Source organism: Onychomys torridus, unplaced genomic scaffold (assembly GCF_903995425.1).
Source record: "Onychomys torridus unplaced genomic scaffold, mOncTor1.1, whole genome shotgun sequence".
NCBI lineage: Eukaryota > Metazoa > Chordata > Mammalia > Rodentia > Cricetidae > Onychomys > Onychomys torridus.
The window spans coordinates 2684-8334 of record NW_023411282.1 but is presented as its reverse complement, the minus strand read 5'-3'; the positions used below and the strand labels follow the sequence as shown (position 1 = coordinate 8334).

Genomic DNA, 5651 nt, shown 5'->3' with positions numbered 1-5651 from the left:
CAGAGTGTGTTTCATGTATGGGAACCCTCATTTGAATTTCCCTTCAAGAAACGGAGGTAAATCCCGTGCTGTCAGTCTTCCTGCAAGCAACAGTTCATTTCTGGTAAACCCTGTCACTCTTGGGTTCACATTGAGATACACAATGCACAGAGCTCACACATTGCTTCCCAGCAATTGCAGAGCCCTGGATGTAAGAGGAGCTGCTGTTTGTATTAATTTCATAAGCAGAGTTCAACTGGATATGGTCCTTATGTGTAGGACACACAGTTTTTTTGTTCTGAGCATGCTCTGGGTTCCTGCTGTATTGGAAACTCTGGAAAGCAGAAGCGTGCTTCTTGCTGCAAAAGCAGAGTGTCTTTCTTGTAAGGGAAATCTGCATTCAATTTCCCTTGGAAAACAGAGTTTATTCCCCTGCTGTCTGTCTTTCACTCTTGGGCTCCCATTGATATACACAGTGCAAAAACCTTCTAGTCTGTTCTGAGCAATAGCAGCCCATTAGATGTAAGAGCACCTGCTGTTCATATCAGATTATTAAGCAGTTTAATCTAGATAATGCATGTGTGTAGGAAGCAGAGGTCTTTAGTTCTGAGCAAGTTCACTTTTTCTGCTCTATTGGAAACATTGAAAGCAGGAGCATGCTTCTTGCTCCAAAGCAGAATGTGTTTCATGTATGGGAACTCTGGTTTGAATTTCTCTTCAAAAACAGAGGTAAATACAGTGCTATCAGTCTTCCTATAAGCAACAGTTCATTTCTGGTAAACCCCGTCACTCTTGGCTCACATGCAAATACACTGTGCACACAGCTCACATGATTCTTCCCAGCAATTGTGGCGCATTGGAAGTAAGAGGAGCTGCTGTTCGTATCTGTTTCATAAGCAGAGTTGAACTTGATATGGTCCAAATGTTTAGGAAATACAATTCTATTGTTCTGTGCACGCTCAATGTTCCTGCTGTATGGAAACTCTGTAGAGCAGGAGCATGCTTCTTGCTACAAAAGTAGAGTGTCTTTCTCATAAGGGAAATCTGCATTCAATTTCCCTTTGAAAACAGAGTTTATTCCCATGCTGTCTGTCTTCCTACTAACAGTTTATTTCTGGTAAACCCAATCACTCTTGGGCTCTCATTGAGATACATAGTGCTAAGAGCCCTCGTGTCTGTTCTGAGCTAGGGCAACCCATTAGCTGTAAGAGGAGCTGCTGTTCATATCAATTTCCTAAGCAGAGTTAATCTAAATAAGGCACGTGTGTAAGAAGCAGAGTTCTTTAGTTCTGAGCAAGTTCACTGTTTCTGCTCTATTGGAAACACTGAAAGCAGGAGCATGCTTCTTGCTCTAAAGCAGAGTGTGTTTCATGTATGGGAACCCTGGTTTGAATTTCCCTTCAAGAAATGGAGGTAAATCCCATGTTGTCAGTCTTCCTTCAAGCAACAGTTCATTTCGGGTAAACCCTGTCACTCTTGGGTTCACATTGAGATACATAGTGCACAGAGCCCACACGTTACTTCCCAGCAATTGAAGTGCCCTTAATTAAGAGTTAATACTGTTAGTATCTGTTTCATAAGCAGAGTTGAACTGGACAAGGTCCTTATGTGTAGGAAACACAGTTCTTTTTGTTCTGAGCCCGCTCACGTTTCCTGCTGTTTTGGAAACTCTGGAAAGCAGGAGCGTGTTTCTTGCTCCAAAAGCAGAGTGTCTTTCTTTTAAGGGAAATCTGTGTTCAATTTGCCTTCAAAACCGGAGTTTATTCCCATGCTGTCTTTCTTCCTACAAACAACAGTTCATTTCTGGGAAACCCAGGCACTCTTGGGCTCAGATTGAGATACACTGTGCAAAGAGCCCTCATGTCTGTTCTGAGCAAGAGCAGCCCATTAGATGTAAGAGGAGCTGCTGTTCATATCACTTTCCAAAGCAGAGTTTTCTAGATATGGCCCGTGTATGTAGGAAGTACAGTACTTTTGTCTGAGCAAGCTCACTATTCCTGCTAGTATGATTCTAGCATGATTCTTGCTAGAAAGCAGAGTGTGTTTCTCATAAGGTAACTCTGGCTTGCATTGCCTTCCTAAACGGAGTTTAATCCCATGGTCTCTCTCTTCCTACAAGCATCATTTCATTTTTTTAAATTTTTTATTTGTTTTATTTTTCTATTTCAGGGAGAACACGAACATAGTCCCCCACTACCACAAATTATGCGGTCGAGTTTCCCCGCATTTGGGGAAATTGAAGGGGTCAGCACATCTGGAGTGCAATGGATAAGCCTCGCCCTGGGGAAACCACCTTCATGATCATGGTATCTCCCCTGCCAGGTAAGTATGAAGCAACATTTCTTTTTGGGAAAACCAAGTCATTCTTGGGCTCCCTTCGAGATACACAGTGCAAAGAGCCCTCGCATCTATTTGCAGCAAATGCAGTGCATTGGATGCAAGAGGAGCTGCTGTTCTCATCCATTTCCTAAGCAGACTTGATCTAGATGTGGCCCGTGTTTGTAAGAAGTACAGTTCTTTTGTTCTGAGCTATTTTACTGTTCCAGCTGTATTGGAAACTCTGGAAAGTGGAAGCGAGCTTCTGGCTCCAAAGCAGATTGTGTTGCTTGTAAGGAAGCTCTGGGTTGAATTTTCCTTTTGAAACAGAATTTAGCCCATATTGTCAGTCTTCCTACAAGCAACACTCATTTAGGGTCACGCTTTGGGCTCCCATTGAGACAAACAGTGCAAAGCGCCTTGGTGTCTGTTCCCAGCAAGTGCATCCATCATCTTGGATGTAAGAGGAGCTGCTGTTATCAGTTTCTTAGTGAGTATTGAACTAGATAGCCTGCATTGTGTTGGAAGCATAGTTATTTTGTCTGAGAAAGCTCAGTGTTCCTGCTGTATTGGAAACACTGGAAAGCAGTAGCCTGCTTCTTGCTCCATAGCAGAGTGTTTCTTGTAAGGAAAGTCTGGGTAGATTTTCTTTTCCTAAACGCCTTTAATCCCATGCTGTCTGTCTTCCTACAAGCAACACTTCATTTCAGGTCACGCTTGGGCCCCCAAAGAAATACACAGTGCAAAGAGCCCAGTGAGTGCAGGGCATCAGAAGAAAGAGGAGCTGCTGTTCTCATCAGTTTCCTAATGAGTATTGAACTACATATGGCCTGTGTGTGTAGGAAGCACAGTTCTTTTGTCTGAGCAAGCTCAGTTTTCCTGCTGTATTGGAGACACTACAAAGCAGGAGTGTGCTTCTTGCTAGAAAAGCAAGATAAAACTTTCTTGGTTACTGTCTCCATTTTCATTCAAGTATTTCTGAATTGTACTTTCTAATGTCTTGTTAAGAATTTTGTCTATACTCATAAGGAGTATTCATCTTTGGTTTTCTCATTATTACTTTACTTATCTGCTTCTGATTAAAGGCCATATTGGCTTAATGAAAGTAAAAAGCAGTGTTCCTTCTTTTAGTCTTCTGGTATGAGTAGTACTTAAGTAGTGACAATTCTTTACATTTTTATGACATTATTCATTGAAAATTAGTGTATAGACATATCTCTTACTTTAGGTGTTTTAAAATTATTACTTATACTTTTGTAATAGTTGTATATGTAAATAATTTGATACTAAATAGTAGGGGGCTTTTTAAAAATAGAAATGATTAACCTAAGCTATCAAATTTATGCATGTAGAATCATTCTTAGTGTCCTTTAGTAATTCTGTAATGTCTGTAGATTAATATAACCTAAAGACAAGGACAACACTCATACTTACATATACTCTCTATTTCTACTTCCTTTCTTATTAATCTATCATCTCTTTTACTTCTTCTCTACCAAGTAAAATGTAATCCTTTTTTGATTTTTGGATACACCTACAGTCAACAAATTCTTTTACTTTCCTTTCATCTGAGAATGTTTTAATTTCTCCTTCATTATGAAAAGATATTGTCATCTTTCCTAATTTAATAACTTGTAGTACCTATTTTATGCACAAAGTATTTTAATATGGAGTAAGTTTTCCAGCCTTATAAATACCTGACGTGTTGAATAACCTAATCACAATGTTGTAGCATTTTTTACAGTAAGTTCCAACCAACAGCTTTTCAAAAGAATGGCAATATTACTTCTACACCATGAAAAGAGATGCATAGAAGTAATCTCTATACTTAGAGAAAGGATGGACTACTTGACCTCAGAAAACCTTTATAAATCCACTCCTTGATTCCAAATGATACTAGTAAAGGAGATCATTCAATGTGTTAAAATTTATGCAATGACATAGTAGAACACACTCTGAATACCACGGGAATTTTCTCTTCCTTTGACAGCCTGAACTAATTCCCGTTTGCTCCCACTCTACTTCATCTTGGCTTTTTGCTTCATTTCTTTCTCTCCCACAGTTCAGTCATTTCATTGATGGCACATAGTCTAGTCTGACTGCTCACTGTGCAAAGAAGTAGAAGATGATATTAACTAAAACTTCAGTTCACACATGTAGAAGTGAAAGAAAAAGTGTCACTTGGTTACATACACAGCTATGATTTGAGACCTACAGAGATGTTACTGTTCCATTATTTTTGTATTGTTTTCCTTGGAATTTTACTATATATTCGGAAATTCCTTACCTAGTATGTATGCTCTTATGTATCTCTGAAAATATGAGATACCTTTTAAAAGATCCTAAAATTTTATCAACATGATGTGACATGAATAAAATCTCACATTTATTATTTTGTCCTCTCATTCAAGGATTAGACATGTTTCATTGAGCTGTTTCTTAACTTGGTACACTAATTAATAATGTTGGGGTCTGAAGCATTCATTGTTACCCTAAAAGATGCAGAAGAAGTTGTCATTATGGGACTCAATTTTGCCTTGAAACTAGAGCTGCATACATGTCAATGCTAGGAGAATGCTCAATCAAACTTTCTCCTTAAAATAAACACACTGGTGTTAAGGCCTTCTGCTATATCTGCTTACAACAAAAACATAATAAAGAAATTAAAATGACCATCTACTAATGGTTCAATAATGGCATGGTTATCCTAATGAACTGAAGTAAACAATTGCATTACTTATTTCTGAATTTAAGTTTATATTGTGATGTTTTCATATTAACATAAATTCTAAATTAAATTAAATAATCGTGGCACTTCATATAATGATCCATTTAAAAAGAGGATGGCAGAATGGAATTTACAAATCACCCAATACCTAACTCATCATTTCAAGGGGCATGGGTAAGAAAAACCAATAAAATTGTGGCTGCATATGAGATTAAATAAAATTACAAGACAAATAATCATAAACATGACTATTTAAAATTTATTCCCTAAGTGAGAAACAGTCACATTTAACAATTCTTTAGAGACTTAATAGAGTTATCACTTTTCAAACATGATCAAGAAAAGCAAATTTGGCTTGGTATGTTTATTTTGACATTTTAAAATGAATTTTAATGCGAGAAAAGGAAATATCAAATTATATTCAAAATAAAGTCTTTTTCATTTTACTCCCTATCAGTGGGTCTCTTAGGGAAACAATTTTTTTCATGATAAGTAAGAAAACATAATTTTAAAATGCCATAAACAAGAAATACTCCCCAGTTTATGAACTAAACATCTTTCATATTGTGGACAAACTGGATTGTTTGTAGTCTACAGTTGGTTATTAAAAAATGAATAATGATTACTT

General features: G+C 37.5%; 1 non-coding gene across 1 annotated transcript; it reads right to left on the bottom strand.

Moving 5' to 3' along the window:
* Positions 1-2144: 2144 nt before the first annotated feature.
* Positions 2145-2309, bottom strand: LOC118575066. The gene has a single exon (XR_004943845.1). It is a non-coding gene; the product is annotated as a U1 spliceosomal RNA (small nuclear RNA).
* Between the last annotated feature and the right edge of the window lie 3342 nt (positions 2310-5651).